Source organism: Ipomoea nil, unplaced genomic scaffold (genome assembly GCF_001879475.1).
Source record: "Ipomoea nil cultivar Tokyo-kokei standard unplaced genomic scaffold, Asagao_1.1 scaffold2942, whole genome shotgun sequence".
Classification (NCBI taxonomy): domain Eukaryota; kingdom Viridiplantae; phylum Streptophyta; class Magnoliopsida; order Solanales; family Convolvulaceae; genus Ipomoea; species Ipomoea nil.
The window spans coordinates 1,931,266-1,949,092 of record NW_017619370.1 but is presented as its reverse complement, the minus strand read 5'-3'; the positions used below and the strand labels follow the sequence as shown (position 1 = coordinate 1,949,092).

The 17,827-nt window shown below is 37.2% G+C and overlaps 1 long non-coding RNA gene across 1 annotated transcript; it reads right to left on the bottom strand.

Annotated features, from left to right (window-relative positions):
• Positions 1-11,114: 11,114 nt before the first annotated feature.
• Positions 11,115-15,430, bottom strand: LOC109162404. Its single transcript, XR_002051085.1, has 3 exons — positions 15,269-15,430; positions 15,098-15,104; positions 11,115-11,125 (listed from the first exon to the last, which is right to left on the bottom strand). It is a non-coding gene; the product is annotated as an uncharacterized LOC109162404 (long non-coding RNA).
• Between the last annotated feature and the right edge of the window lie 2,397 nt (positions 15,431-17,827).

The window sequence follows — 17,827 nt, the reverse complement described above, 5'->3', positions numbered from 1 at the left end:
TACGTTTGAAAAAGAAGAATATTGCTGAAAATTTATGAGAAAATGAAAAAGAATCAGCAATTGATTTTGAGTTGAAGTTACTTCTAAATAAATGAAGTAAGGGGAAATTCTGGTAATACTGAGGAAGCATTCTGTACCTCAATGGGATGTGTTTTTTGATTGGAAATTGAGGGTGTTGGATTACTTGTATTTATTTGTTCCTCTAGTTTGAAGCTTTTGTTTAAGCTAATTTCCTAAAAATTCCCTACCTTAACCCTAGCCCCATTACAACCTGTGAAAAGTCCTTATGATTTGTGTCATGCATGACTCTTGTAGTGGTGATTGAGAAGATATGCAAGCTTATGGTAGATCAATTTTATAGGAATGAACTTGAGTGAAATTTATACCCATCAAACACTTGAGTGATGAGTGATATTCCTGTGAGGGCTTACTTATTTAGTTTTCTCCATTTTCAAACAGGGTGCTAACTTATTAGTTGCAGGGTGCTTCAGATTGTTGTTCATGATATGTTATGAGTTTTGGGAATTTCATTTCTATTTACTTCGCAAATAATATTTTTGCTTGGGGACAAGCAAACGTTTTAGTGTGGGGGAATTTGATGGGCATATTTTACACTTTTATTTTATGTACATCTTTATAATAATTTTGCATTAGTTATTTATAATTATTTAATAATTATTTTAGGAATAAGGGTCAAATAGGCCATCGAACTGCACACAATAATGCAATTAGGCCACTGAACTAAAAAAAACAACAATTAGGCCACTAAACTAAGCAATTTCATTCAATTATTCTAATTTACAAGTTTTGTAGGTTACTAACAGGTCACCCAAACAATTTAAAATATTTTTTAAAAAATTATTATTTAAAAAATAATAAATTAAAATTTAAAAAAAAAAAAAAAAAAAAAAAAACATTAACCGTCTCCGCCGAAGACGAGTTTCTTGTCTCCGGCCATGGACGAAGAAAGTTTCTTCGTCTCCGGCAGAGACGAGTTTTTTTTTTTTTTTTTTTTTTTCAATTTATTATTTTTAAATAATATTTTTTTAAAAAAATATTTTAAATTGTTTGGGTGACCTTTTAGTAACCTACAAAACCTGTAAATTAGAATAGTTGAATGAAATTGCTTAGTTTAGTGGCCTAATTGTTGTTTTTTTTGGTTCAGTGGCCTAATTGCATTATTGGGTGCAGTTCAATGGCCTATTTGACCCTTATTCCATTATTTTATTTTAGAGTTTAATATGAAATTAGTTAAATAAGTGGTTACTAATAATATTTAGTTAAATATTTTATTTTATAAATAACTAACGCAAAATTGATTTGCAATTAGTCCTAATAATTATTTTATTTTATAGTTTAATATGCAATTAGTTAAATAAGTGTTTCCTTTAATATAAAACATTGATTGTCTAAATTCCTAGTTTCTTACAAAGATGACAAACACATTATGTTTCTTTTCGTACAGGATGACAGGTGAAGCGGAAGACTTCGTCAGCTTCAGCGCAAACGTCGGCTTTGTTGATCGAATTATGGAAGACTTTATCAAACGACGCAATAATAGGAAAATTTAATGGTTGAAAATAATTAGGGAGATGTATAAATAGTAGAAGAATTTTCTTGTTGAACGTTCATTCTTCCCTCCTCTATAGTATTCGTTGAAGTTGTTATCAATGTCCATTTGTGGCTAATTTCTAGTTGGTTTAGTGAATTGAAGCCCCGGAGTTCATAACGCTGTAAGGTTATTTATTTATTTTTATTATATAATTTTTATGCATTTGGGTATTAAATATTCTTCTAAGTTATTTGAATAGTTGTATCATTTAATTGCTAGGGAGGCCTACTAGTTATTTACTTGATATAATTATTTGCTATATTAGAATAATTAACTCAGGATTTACAACAACTAACTCAGGTCGCCCAGACACTGAGCGACGCAGTCCTCCGTAACAACAATCGACCACCACCACCACCAAACGGAAACTCGGATGTCCCTCGACAAGTTTCAAATCATCGGTCACCCATCTTCTCAGGAGAAGAGGACCCCACGATCCTCGAAGAATGGATCCGAACCTTCGACAAAATCCTCGGGTTAGTGGAATGCCCAGAGGAACGCCGCGTAGAGATAGCCTCATTTTACTACGGACACGAGGCCGACCTTTGGTGGATCCACGAAAGACCCACTTATAGGCAAGAACTGGGATTCAACTGGGAGGACCTAAAAGCACGGCTGCGGGAATGGTTCTACCCCGCACACGTAAGAGCAACCATGTACGAGGAATTCCTCCACCTAAAACAAGGGATGTCCACCGTCATGGAATACCACAAACGATTCCTCGAGTTGGCCCGTTTCGCGCCCGAATTAGTTCCTACGGAGACAACCAAGATAGAGAAGTTTGTGTCAGGTCTCAATTTCAAAGCCCGAAAGGCCCTAATCGTGAGCAGACCCCGAACCCTCAATGAAGCTTACACCAGCGCTGCCGACCTCTATCGAATCCAACTACTACAACGCGGAGTTCAGGAACAGATCCGTAAAAGGAACACAGGAGGTGTGGCGCCACCAGTAAAAAGGATTAACGACGCTAACACACGGCCAGGCAGCCCAGCTGGCCAAGGGCCGCCCCTGAGGAACAACGAAGCAAATACAAGACCCTTCCTTTGCCGAAGATGCAACAAGGACCATAGAGGCAAGAACTGGTTGGGAAACCCCTGGCGATGCTTCAACTGCGGAGGAGAAGGACACAAGTCCTTCCAGTGCACTCAACCCCCAAACTCACGGCCTACAGTCATGGGCCAACAAGGTGGCGCAAGCAACCAAGGGAATTACGGTACTCCCGGAAAGGTATTCGTCAGGAGCTGCACCCAGGTCGATATTGAAAACGAGGGCGACTTCGACGAAGAAAACGTGGCCCAAGGAGATGAGGATCCCGCAAATCAATCGGAAGAAAATCGAGGAGAAGAATTCTGCTTAGGATGATCTGTGAACCCCTGTAAACCACCCTCTTAATGGAAACCGCTTGTTTAGTTTAGTTATTTAGAAATTTTTTATAAATAAAAGACAAAGACAATTAAATTAGCATAAGAAGGATGACTAACATCCCCCACAGATCCGCGAGTCACAAAAATCAACACACAAGTGGAGGCGAAAGTTTGACAAGGAGGTCCGGTCAAACCTCTTACCACTTCGGGTCAAAAGAAGGATAGGGGAAAAAACCCAAAAAAATGCACAACAAAGAGGACTAATGCTACCAATGGGGATAAAACCTTAGACTTCTCACTTACAAGACCAAAGCCTTAACTACTAGGCTATGAGTGTTTCTTGAAAACTCAAGGGAACACTCCCTTCTTAAACCCATCTAAATCCCTAAAACCCACAAAACCCCCAAATCAAAAACCCTCATTCTTCTTGATCCCACACAATCCCTCTCTCTCTCTCTCTCTCTCTTTCCCCCCACACCGCCGAAAGAAACAACCCGCCGCACGGCCTACCACCTAATCGCCGTCAACCACCCGACATCCGACTGCCTAGCTCCCGCCGGAGACCCGTCGCCGCCATCACGCCAGCCGACGACCACCAACACAACGCCGTTCCCCACCGCGACCAAACCGCACGCCACCACGACCGACGCTCGCCCCCACCGTCGCACGCCCGGCCAACTCCCGCTGCCGCACACAGCCTCCTGCTCCACCCAGGTCAGACGCCCCCTCGCCGTCGATCCCAAATCGCCACCGAAGTCGAGCCACGCCGCCGCCTCATCGCTAGAGTCACCGCCGGAGTCTCACCGGAGCATCACCGGAAAACACCACTTCTTGGAAAATCTCACAATGCCAAAAAAGCCCATTTGTACCCGAACCCCGGAATGGAACAACACCGACTACACGGTGAACGGAGGTAAAGCCCTCGAACCCGACCAATTCTCTCTGGAGTTGGTCGATATGCTTAATTTCCAAGGGCTTTTGGATACCTATCTCACAATCAAAGGAGATACGTACCCCAAGTTGGTGAAGGAATTCTATTGCCACTTAATAGCCACCAAACGGGGGGACAAGTTGGAAGTCACCTCCAAGGTCTGGGGAAAAGAAATAGTGCTCTCCGAGGGCCGCTTGGCCAAACTCCTGAAATTGACCACCACGGGTGTGTCAGACTATAACCGAAAGGCATGGATCGGTACCCAAGACACGGGGTACAAGGACTTCCTCCGGTACCTACTAGGAAAGGAAGATGGCTTCACTTCGGCCACCCGGCCAAACAGAAATGACTAACCGCCGAACAGAAGTTGCTAGTCATGATTGTAACAGACAACTTGTTGCCCATGAACAACAAAAGCAAGGATGTGGGGAGCTTAGTGTGACACCCCGAAATCCAAATTCCGTTAAGGAATTAATTAAGTAATTAGTCCTATTTCAATTTGTAATTTAATTCCTGAAATTCAATAGTCGGGGACTAGTAATTGACTAGTCAACCCCAAAGTCAAAGTTGTACCTTGAGCTTTGTAAGGAGTTCCCTTGTTCCTTACACCTTTCCATGTTAGTAAGGGTATTCTTGACCTTTCACCTTGTGTTAGTATTGTAACCTAACCTAGTAAGAACACCCTCATTTCTATCCTTACACTTTCCAAAATCCTAGCTCCATCTTCTCTCTAAAAAGGTGGATAGCTTTTCTTCCAAGCCAAGTTGAAGCTTTGTCAAGACTTCAAGAGTTGTCTCCAAGATTCTACCTTTCATACATTTGGACATCTAGGAGGGTAAGATCCATGTTCATCTTGTGTTTTTAGTGTTCTCTTAGGTGTCTTTTCTTAAAGATAGGATCTTTATGATCTTTTGGTATGTTCTTGAAGTGGGTTTGGAAGGTGAGCTTTGATAAGAGCTTGGTGTGGTGTTAAGTGAAGGTTTTTAGTCTACAAGAGGTAACCCATGCTCTACAAAATCTATTTTGCTTACCTATATGAATATTTCTTGGATTCTACATGTGTTTTGCTATGAAATGTGAGTGTTTATGCATTGTCTTGTGAAAATGCATATCTAGAGCTTGTGTTTAGGGTTCTTTATGCCATTGCTTGGCTATTCCTTTGATTCAAGTCATTTTGTTGTATTGGGTGAGATTTGGCATGTTTTGGACTTGAATTTGAGTTTGGAGATGAAAATCCGCGAAGGGATTTATTGTGGTACAGGAGTGTACCCGCGGGCGGAACGGCGGGTAAGAGGTCCACCCGTCGCCCACCCGCGGGGTACAGGCTGTTTGTGGGTATGTACCCGCGGGCAGAACCACGGGTAGGGGCCTACCCGTGGGTCCACCCGCGAGGTACAGTATATGCTTGTTGGGGGATTTGTTCCCCGTGATTCTTTTGACTCGGTATTTGGTCTTTTGACTTCCCGATGTTCTTTTGTGGAACTATTTGAGTGTCTTCTTGATGTTTCGTATGTCTAGAACTATATGGTAGGGATCCATGTAGGTTTTGGTGTCTTGAATCGTGCTAAGTGTTCAACATTGTGTTTCGTTGAACGGTGATGAGTCTTGTGTGTTCTTCGGAACTACTTTCGGTTTACCCGTTTGATGAGCATGCTAGTTCGGTGTTTAAATGCTAGCATGTGTGTTGTTTGTACCTTCTTAATGGTTGATGATAACTTGTGTTATTCATCGTTGTTGCTGTTGGGCTGTGACCCATTCCTTGATTGAGTATGGTTTCTTATCTTCGTTGTGATCTGTTGATTGATTCCTGTCGTGGTGTGATGTGTGTGTGGCTTTACCTGGATTGCACGATTAGTGGTATGGGACACTAGTCACCAAGGTATTGCAGTGGTCCTCGTGGTGGCCATGACGTGATTATGGAGCTGTGTCCTTTGTGTAAGGTTCACGTGTTTATTTCTGGGATAACATGTGTTATCCAGGGCATGTGTTGCCATGTGTGATCGGTACCCTCGTGTACTATGAAATCGGTGGTTCTGTTGGAGGGACTGTTAGAGGGGGAACGACGGTTCCCGGGGGAATAAGGTTTGACTTGGTGTACAGGGGTCCTGGAGGTAAAGGTTGGAACTAGATATAAGGTTGGGGGTAGGCATAAGGTTGGAACCGGGCATAAGGAAGGCATATCAACTCGTGATGGGTGATGTCACGAGGGCTTGTGTAGCCGTTGTTGTGAGTTCTCTTCTTGTGACGTGTGTAGTCACAAAGGCATGTGTTGCCTTGGCATGTGTTGCCGTTTGTTGTGTCTTTATTCCTTTGAGTTATGCATGTCGGGTATTAATCTATTGAGTGATGATAGATTGTACCTTGGGACTTCTTGTGAGTCGTTGTTGTTCTTTGTAGTCTTGGGATGTGTTCCCGTGTTCTTGTTGAGAGTGTTGAGTCTTGTGTTGACTATTACTCTTGGTTTTTGACTTATATATATATTCCATTTCGAAAATGGTTTTACAAACTTATATCTTACCTATGTATGATATTTCGCTGACCGGGCGTCGTCCCATGTTTTATATGCTTCTTTCAGGTGATGCTTAGACGAGTGCGCGGTCTAGTGCCAGCTAGCATAATTTCCCCTTTGTGTTTTGTAGCCTGTGAGCCAATATAGACGTAGTACTCTGTTGGATGGTTGTAGATTTAAACAATGCAGATTTAGCATGTGCGTTCACCCCTGGGTGAGCGTGGCATAGCACCCCGTTCCCTCGTTTTATATATATCTTCTCTTTCAGTATTCCGCTGTGTTTAGTGTTTTGGTTTAAGTTATTTGCATGTTTTAAGGCTTTAAATAGCGTGGTTTTAAGGGGTGTTACACTTAGAGGGCACCTTTGCCTATTTCCTTAAGCATAAGGTCAAGTTCAACCTACCCGCCCTTATGTTGAAACACATGGAATTCTGCAAGTCTAGCAACCGGCTCAGCTTACCCTACGGGATGATCCTAAGTTGGATCATGGAAAGAAAAGGGGTGGACCAAAGCCACATGGAAACCAAACCAGTAAGTGGAATGGTTTTCAATACCCAGAACCTCCGCCGCAATGACATCTACCATATCGGAGAGGGACAGTACATCACCCTCGAGGAGGTTTGCTTGAAGCCCACAGAAGAACGGCGAGAGTTGGTTGACCAGTTGGAAATATCCAACAAGAAACTGAGACGGGCAATGCAGGAATGTGGGGAACATGAAGAACAGGAAGAAGATAGCGAGCCAAACCTACCTGCACCTGCACAAGAAAGAGGGAATCCGGAAGGCCAAGACGAAAGATCCGTCAATGAGCGCATCCTCGCGCAACTCACTCGGCAGAACCGAATCAAGGATGAAGGGTTCTCATCCCTAATCCTCGCAACACGCTCATTAGATCGGAGAGTGGCGGCAATCGAGGCCATGTTGGGCACACGCGGGGCATCTAGCTCGGGAGCAGGAAACCAAGGTAGACCAAAACCTTCCAAACACCACCTCACCAAGTTCCACTCTACCCCCAGCAAGCGACACGTGGAGCCACATTTCCTAAAATCAGGAGGCCAAATACGTGATGTCTATGTGTGAAAGAATGGATCCACGCACAGGCTTTGGGGACGAAGCCTCTTGTAAGGGGGGGAGGGTGTAACACCCCGTGTTATGGCCTCTAACCTAAACTAATTATTTAATAACTTACCCTTCAAAAGGGGATTGAATTCCCTTAATTAATTACGAAAGGGTCCACCATAGACCATGGACCCTTATCCCTAAACCAAATCCTTAGTCCTATAAGGAATAGAATAAGTAAATCCCTACCACTCAGACCCTAATTAGGACTCTTAGATATACATATAAGGACATAGGAGGCACCTAGACTTCACACCACAATAGATTCCACCACACAAGAATTCCCAAGAATTCCCCATATCACCAAACGTAGGAGAAATCAAGAAGAGGAGATCTTAGAGAAAGAACCTTAGTAGCCAAGGATTCTAATTAAGGCTAAGAGGTAACTCATGTCTCAACAAAACCTATTTTCCTTGCTATAATCTTCTTCCTTGGCTTCTTTGATATGCAATTCGATACTTGTGTCTTGATAAGGCTTTTTATGATGATTATGAGATAATCTTGATGTCTATAAGGTGATCTTGATATTTATGTGTTGATCTTGGTAATCTTGATGTTCTTGATTTTAATATGACTAGAGCCCTAGGGTTAAATCGTGGATTTCGTATTGTGATATTCTTGGTATGTTTGGGCGGGATTTTTCATGTTCAGGTATTGAGTCTTGATTATGTTTAGAAGTCAAGTTAGGATGTATTTAATGTGATTCTTGATCTTAATCCATTACTTGATTACGTGGTGTCGTCGTTTGTGTCCAGATGTGTCTGGACATGGTTTCGGGTTCCACGAGGGATCCCGGGACCAATTTATTACAAAAGAGTCAGTGGGGGTAGGTGGGGGCAGGGGTACCTGCCACCTACCCGCTGCCTCAACAAGGCCGCCGGCAGCGGGCAGCCGGCGGGCAGGCGACTGTTCGCCGGGCACCCGCTGCCCAGTGTTGCGCTGTCGGCGGGCAGCAGGCTGGTGGTCCTCCACCCGTTGGCTACCCGCTGGAAATTCCAAGTGGAATATGGTGGTTTTCCCCGTTTGATGTTTCTCCGTGTCCCGTGGTGTCCCATTGGAACCCGTTTGTCGTGCCTGAGTCTAGTTTGATGTTTCGGGTACCGTTCGTAGGATAATAGATTCTTATATATTGCATGCTAGTCGAATTGGTATCCTGTCGGCCTAGGGAAAGATGTATAAACCCCTTAGGCATATCTCTAGTAATGTGGTTGACCACGCTTAAGTTTTATATATATGTTTTCCCCCTCCCTATGTGTTAATGTGGGTTGCATGTGCTTGGCTATGTGTTATGTGTGCATGATACTCCAATTGGTTGCGATCAATTGGCTATACAGGCAGTTGGATGGGTTGAGAACCATCGGTTGTTAACCATGTCGGTTGCGATCGGTCAGGTATATAAATATAAATATATATATATATATATATATATATATATATATATATATATATATATATATATATATATATATATATATATATAGGGCTGCGGTCCACCGTTTTGTTGCGATCAAACGTTATAAATGAGCTGCGGTTCATCAATCTGGTTGCGATCAGAAATACACACTATTCGGGCTGCGGTCCACCGTCTGGTTGTGATCAAACGTTACTAGATGAGCTGCGATTCATCGATTGGTTGCGATCAATCTCCTTGTGCTGCGGTACAGGCAGGGTGCTTCGGGGCCATGCCAGAGCTATATGCGCTGGAGCTTCGTGTATGGGCGCGTGAAGGGTCCTGCGGCACCACCAAATGTGTTTATGTGTTGAGATAATGATTGAATACTGATATGTTTGATGTGAAATAATCTTGTGACCTTAGGGTGTATGCTAGTATCTTGATATGCGTGACTATAACTGCTGAATATGCTTACCCTTACTTGTTGAGTATATTCTCGGTTTTAAATTAGAGTTTCATAAGTATATATATCTTCCGGCTTCAAAATGGTTTTCCTTATTTATATATATATATATATATATATATATATATATATATATATATATATATATATATATATATATATATATATATATATATATATATATATATATATATATATATATATGTCTTCCTATATTGTATTTTAACGTGTTAGAGTGGGTTACCAGCATTATTCGCTGAACAGATATATTTGGCTTCCAGGTACAAATGAGTAGCTCCGTAGCGCGCTAGAGGACCCGAAGCTTAGTTAGTTTCCTTATCGGCCTGCGTGCCATGATGATGTATTGACACTGTTTTGAGGATGTTTAGATAGTATAGCCTGTGCATCTGAGTTCTTCAGTTCAGATGTGGCATAGCACCCCAAACACTTATGTTAGTTATGCTCTGTTTCGGGTTTTAATAATAGTATTGCCTTTATTTCATAAGCATTCAAAGTTTTAAATTTTAAGGGTGTTACACTTCCAGTTTGCCGGCCTTTGGTTGAGTGAGTGAATTAGCCACTGATTCAAAATAAGCCACATGATTGAGTGAATTATTGAATCTGTAAGACGAGCCACTGCCTTCATCGAGAATTGCCGGCCTTTGGTTCGCCGGACTTCTTTTCTACCTGCGACTGATTTAAAAAAAAATCCTTCAGTTTTTCGGCTACCATGGTGATGCTGTTGAGCCAAGCGTGGTCGTCGCAACTTGGTGTCTAAGACGACGATGGTGAGGCTGACGTTGCGACCAGGAGAGAAGGCGATGACGGGGCTGGCTTTCCCGACAACGTCCTGCTTCCTCCTCATTCAGGCGACGCTGGCGACGGCTTGTCGCTGCCCCTCAACCTCCAGTCGACGACGAGAGTATTCCGGTGGCTTCGCGGTGAGGACGGCGGCGGATGTTGGCGCAGCGAAGAGGAGAAACTGCGGCGGCGACGTCATTGCTCTCTCTCTTCCTCCAGGCGGCGCCGGCTCCGGGCTGCTGTTCTCTCTCAGCTTATGAAGTCTCTCATGGCTGCTAGGGTTTGGCATTGCTGATTAGAGATGAGGAAGATGATGGGTTATATTGTATGGGCCAGGTCTGGCCCATTCGGCCAGACCTGGATCTTGTATATACAAATTTTTTTTAAAAAGGCCTCTAAAGTTATTGGGTCTTACTTCAGTTTTTTCTCCATCATATTTGGATTTCTTCTAACTAATCATCCAATTGAATTCATTCATTATTAAGTTATTATTCAATTTAGGGCAAATCTTAAGTTTTAAATTTGCTGTTTGAATTTTAATTTAATGTTAAGGTGCAAATTTAATTGTATCAAGTTTTACAATTTATAGTTAATAATATATTTATATGCAAAATCAAAGCATGCTATGTAGGCCTATTAAGGTAGCTTGTTTTGGTTTCCTCTTAATTTTGATCACATTTTAGTTTTATGTGTCTCTGGAACTTTAGAACCTATTTTGAACAAGCTATTCGGGACCTATCTTGGGTCATTAAAGTATGGATCCCACCAGTTTGATTGATATTTTAATGATAATTGTAGCTCTTTTTTAATTGTAACATGTTTATTAAGTTTTAATTATTACTAACTACCATATTTTGGTATTCATCGTTGGTAATAATATTAAGTTTTGAGTCTACTTCAGTATTAGACCATTTTCATCCATGCCATAATTCACTTGGGTCATTGAGGTTTATGAGCCTAATTTGAGTGATTAAGTGCTATAATTATTGTCTTGGCCTGTTTAAAGACATTAAGGATTTCATTGTTTTTTTGGCCATTAAGAACTACAACTATTGTTTAAGTTGATTAAATTTTTAATCTATCAATAGTTTTCAGGGCCTTAATAATAATATTAAGTCTTTAATTTATGACAAAAGCAATATAGTTGGTATATTGTCAGAATAATGGTAATTTGGTTATTACCTAACTTTAGTCTCCCTAAGTATCATAATAGTCATAATTAATTATTATGTGGTAAAATTGAGATTAGTATTTAGCATCCCTTAATTACAGTTTTGCCACTTTTAAATTAAATTCGGCATTATTAATTACTGTTATTAAGTTTAGGGGCTAATCTCATTTATTAGCTCTTCATAATAATTACTATTTCATGGTAATCTACTATATTTGGTACATTGGTATGATTACCACTTCATTTTACATGACTATTAATGTTGGTAATTAAGTCCTACCAATAAAATTTTTAAATGTACCATTGGACGCTACATCGAGGCTACTGACACCGACAGTGAAGATGGGAGAATTCTGGAGTTCTTCTTCTCTTATGGATCGTCATCGTTGTTAGCGCAATGAGGAGATGTCGTTTGAATCATTAAGGTTAGCCATTAATTATCTTTTATGGTTGTTATTGATAATTAGTGCTACAGTTACGGTTAACCGCTAATTTGAACTAGTCACATATTTTATCTTTAGAAAAATGGAAACATTAAAAGTGCATTACCATACTTTAGTTTGTCATTACTAATGTTAATAGTGATTATAATGTTACTTATTGCTATTAATAATTAATTAATGATAACATTAATATTGTTATGGTATTCAGATATGTATCTTAAATTGTTTCCAAATAAATTTATGTGACAATATTCTAGTACAGAAAATAATTTTCTTAACATTAATATTTTTCGGACTTCAAATGTTATTAAGTTTTCAAAATTTTATCCGAAAATATTTATAAATGTTAGCGATTTTGACCATTGTTTTTTCATATTTAGTCTCCTACAAAATGTGATAATAATATTATGGCTATTTATTGCTATTTTGGTTATTTGTAATTTTGTCATTAATAATAATAATATTATTAACTAAGTTATGGAGAATGATTTTGAATCAATTTAGTAATTTTGGAAAAACATATTTTCTAGGCAATTGACTTTTGCCATTAATTTCATAATTCATTTAGTTCTTTGAATTATGATTTTAGATCTGATTGCCCATATTTGGTTAAGTATGAATATATAAATATTTGGTGTAAATTCATATTCTTTAGTTGGTTCATACTCTTTAGATTATTTTATGCATTCGATCATATTAAATGCATAATATTAAGTTTAATTATGCAATTAGAGTTTGTGAGATTTTGATTTACAAATGATAGCATATCCTTTTGGTTTGATATTGTTTGAATTTGTAAATTCAGCTATTTCTCATAAATTTGATCTTTATGCATTAAAACATTTTGTCATGAGCTTGAGTTTATTAAGTTTATACTTTGAAATCTCATATTGTAAATTGCTTTAAGTTATGCAATTTATTTGAAATATATGAGTTTAATGTTTAATTTTATGCATATTCGTCCTAGGCATCATATTATGTTTTAAATTATGCAATTTTATTATGCCTTTAGCAATGCATACTTTGAGATGGAATTATATTAGTTCCTATTTAAGTTGGACTTATGCATAAACTTTAGTCGTGGTAGTGCCTGAATTTAAACACGTTTAGTCCCCTATTTTTAGTTCACCATTTAAGCTTTAATCATAGGTGAACCCTACAGTTTTTGGTGTATACCCTACAGTTTTAGGTTCATAACCCCAAACAGTTATACATTAAGTATATATGAATCGAGGAGACATACTAGTTTTAATGGCCATGAGTTAAGGACATCTTGAGCTACGAGTCTCCTTAAATTGATACTCCATTTAAGGAATTGGTTTTCAGTGAGACTTTGTCTCTAACCGCCTTTCCTTAGAGTATATTTAGATTTTCCCATCACAATTTGGTATAATCTGTTTGCCAAAATTTTAAGTATTCCTTGCCAATGTGATTTTATTTCGGTTCGTTAAAGAATAGCCAAAGCATCTTTAATTTACTGAAGTCTTTTATGTTTTCAATCTTGGTTAATTAAGGAATAGCTATAGCATATTCAGCTACCTCAGATTATTAAGTTTTAATCACATAAAGTTTAGGCAAGGATTTGATAATTGTCTAGTGATCTTATAATTTTAATTTGGTTTGGGAGTAGCCACAGCATCCTAAATCTGTTAAAATTATATATTAAGCGGTTTATTTTGATCACATAAAGTTTTGGACATATCATTTGTGATTAATTGTATGTAATATGATGAAATTTAGCCCACAGGCAATTTCGTTATATTTGTATAATTAATCAGGATGAAATACTGTACTACAGTCATAATTTTGCCCACAGACAATTATGTATCGGAATGTAGTTTAGTAGTTTTATCAGTGACGAGAAATAAATCAATTTATTTACTTTATGGTTATTTGTAAATAATTTCCAATTCTATCATGAAGTTTAATTTTATGATGTAAACTTTAGATCATATTTCTTAATTTGCCCAAAGGGATTAAGAAAATAAACATGATCTCTTAAGTTTTTTTTATCATAATGGTTGTAATGAATCTTATTGAGTAAAACTTTAGCCTACACGCAAGTTTTATGTCATTTGATTCTTCAACTCATTTGATAATGGTTTCATCATAAATAAATTTTTCAGTTGGGTCTAATTGAGTAAAACTTTAGCCCACAGGCAAGTTTTGTGTAACTAGATTCTTCTGGCTCTTTAGTAATTGTGAAAAATATTATCATAAGGGTTTCTTAATTGGATTTAATAGAATTAAAACTTTAGCCCACATGCAAGTTTTATGTCAATAAATCCCTCAACCCATTAGATGATAATTTTATCACAATTTCTTAGAATTTATAAATTTAGCTCAATTATAATTCTAAGGTTCATGGTTTGCATTGGCAAAACATGTTTTCAGTCACTTCCCAAAATTTAGCCACTTCTATTAATTAATCCACGAATCTTGCTCGGTTCTTCGGACTAACTGTAGTAAGTTACGTGATTTGACATATACATATTTTGGATTCCAATAATACTAAAATGTATCTTTTGAGCCAAATTCTAACTTGGTTTTGGAAGACGTATTTTGTTTTTTTAGTATGTCCAACTATGGTGGGGAAACATATCTTCATTATTTAGTTGGACTTTAATTGGAACAAAAAATTGATTATTTAGTATGTCCAACTAATGGTGAGGAATTATGTCTTCATTTGTTAGTTGGTCAAATCAATTATGAGTATGTATATTATTAAGTTCACTTTATTAATTTCGCTGAAGAATATCTTAATCAGTGGGAGTGATCATTTAGAAAAATATCATTAATATACTTGATGGGTGTCGAAACCAACAAATAATAAATTACTTACTCTATAATTTGCAATAGTGATGAGTAAGGTCGTACCCACAGAGATTGGTCAGACTTATTTTTAATCAAAGATTCAATAAAGAATGAGATGGAAATTGAAAATTAAATAGCAACAATAAAAAGGCAAACAATACAAAATATTAAATAATCAATATCAACTAGTATCCAACTCAAGGAATAATATAATTCAATTCTAACAAGACAGATCATTGATTTCCAAAAATAAATTACTCTACTCTTTACCAAATTGGTTATGGTTATTAACAAGCTCTAATAATCTATCTTTCCTTACTTTGTCGATAATCAAAACAAGCTATTTGATTACTTCCCTAACTAATAAACAATCCTAAACAGGCTCTTAGGATTTAGTTTACTAACAACATTAAAAGAATTAGAGAGATTACCAATTCTAGCCAACAAACTCAAAAGCATGGTTCATTTAAACTAGACTATATATCTTCATAACATAAGATTGAAAATCTAATATATAATCAACTAGGTTATTGCTACTAGCTTTAGAACACTTAAACAATTACGGATTCAAAGTTCTAATTAGCAATATAATAACTTGACAATTGAACAATGGCCCTTTGCAACAATTAATCAAACAATAATTTAAACTCAGATAACAGGAGATATATAAATAATAAAGTGCAGAGAATAAAATTAAGCTAAATAAATCTCACTGGTCTTGTAGAATCAAACTTCAATAATCCTTGAATTGGAAAATTCGAACTCAGCAGTACATTGCAGAGAGTGTTTACAGTAAAATAAAGTGATTCTGAAAAAAAAAAAACTGACTATATTATACTGCAAAATTCATCCCTATTTATACTAGTTCAGGCTCCCTAATCAGCTCAAAATAACCCTAATTTCCCTAACATCCACAAAATAAAACAATTTCTTCAACCACATAGAACCTAGAAAATAAATAATCTTTATTTTCTTAATTTCTAAGAAACCATAGAAAATCAGTAGAACAAGCTCCAACCTCTAATTCAATTAATTTGTCCGTACAGCAGCAGACCACAATTCGAAGAAGCCACAGAAAGAGTCGACGGCAGTTTACGAACGGAGCGTGCAGTTCGTCTTCATCGCAGCGGAGTCGTCGTTTGCTCTCTACGTACGTAGCATAAATTCACGGAGAAATCGCAGAACAAGTCACGCCGTTGAAGATGTTCTCTGGTCTTATTTCTTGCGCACATAATTCACCTAAAAGAAAAGATAATTAGTTTATAGGATTTGGGCTTCATTTTAGTTGGCCAAATAACTACTTAGCCTATTTAATTTTTTCATAAACTAATTAAGCCCAACACTTTTTAATTTGTTGATTAAGCCTAATTATTCAACTAATATTATATTAGTGCAAAACATAAAATAAAGTTCAAAATAAATAGATTATTAAATAAATTAAACTGATTTATTATAAAAAATAATCTAAATTAAATATATAAATCGTACTCATCAAAATTCCCCACACTAATCATTTGCTTGTCCTCAAGCAAAAACATTATTTAAGAAAAATATAAATATAAAAACTCATAACATTTCATGAACATTGGTCTCAAACACATTATAAATAACTAGCTAGCAGTTTATTAGATAATGAGTAAACTAAATAACCAAGCCCTCACGGAAATATCACTCATCACTCAAAAGTGTTTGAAGGGTGCATGTATAAATTTCACTCAAATCAATTCCTATAGAAATGCTCTACCATAGGCTTGCATATCTTCTCATTCTCCACTACAAGATAACATGCATGATCAAATCATAGGGACTTTTTCATGGTTGTAATGGGGCTAGGGTAAAGGGTAGGAATCATTTAGGAAATAGTTCAAAAAGCCTTAAAAACTTAGAGGAGCATGATTGAATGAACTAATAATTCAAAATAAAGATCAAGTGAACCAAATCTCTCTTGTTGTTTTGATAAAAATCACATCCCCATAAAATCATAAACAAATCATACTCTATTCAACATGAAAAATAATAATAATAACAAAATAATAATAATTCTCTTTTTTTTTTTTTCCTTTTTCTCTTTTGTACTGTCACTTTTTCTCTTTTTTCTTTTCTTTTCATTTTCTTTTGATTCTTTTTCATTTTTGAAGAATCATTATATATAATTTTCCTTCATTTCTGCTTCAATAACAAGCAACATACACTTTGTTCATCACCCATGCACTCTTCAATTTCTTTATTCTACTATTTTTTTCTCTTTTTTTTCTTCTTTTCAAAAATACCAACCAAAAAGCTCATAAAATGACAAAGTCATTATTTCCACTAATAGACATTTCGCCAAACATCTTTCCCCACACTCACTCTTTATGCATTTACCCAATCAAAGCTCCCCTAGTCCTTTAGGCAAGTTTAAGGAAATCAATTTCAGGTATGAGGCTTATAATGTGGTTCCATAGCAAAAAACACGGTTAAAAAGGCTCAAAGTGGCTAACAAAGGATAAATCAATCATGGTATGAATAGGTTATTTGGCTAGTGAGGCTAGAAATCAAAGATGGCCTTAATCATATTAAAATCATGCATGCATCAAATTAGCTTTTAAGAGAATCAAGGCAAGTTCTAGAGATACAAATCCATGGAAGATATCACACAAGAACAAAACAATTGGACTGAAGTGTCAGTCTAAGGCTCAAAATCTCACAGGTTCATGCTTGCTTAGTTTAGCCACCACCATATCAAACAAAATACTAAACTAAATAGTCATAATATGCAAGACCAATTATTCAATTATGTTATGAATTCTAATAAAAATACTATATTTTTTTGAAATTTTTAATTTTTTTGAAGGGGGGAAAATCAAATAATGAAAAATAGTTAAATCCCCTCCCCACACTTATTCTTAACATTGTCCCAAATGTTAAATAGAATTTAAAATTAATGCACGTAAACAATAAAGAATGGAACAAATTCCCCTTGTCATAAGTAGCATGTCATTTGTTGGTGATCATCTCTTTTCAACCTTCATAAACTGGGCACTGCAGACTAATTTCTTCAACATTGTATGCCTGAAAACCTTCATACAATGGCTTTAAATGATGTCCATTAACTTTAAAAACTTTTCTGGTCTCTAAACTGTGTATCTCAACTGCACCATGAGGAAAAACATTACTGACAACAAAAGGTCCTACCCATCTAGAACGCAATTTACCAAGAAAAAGTTT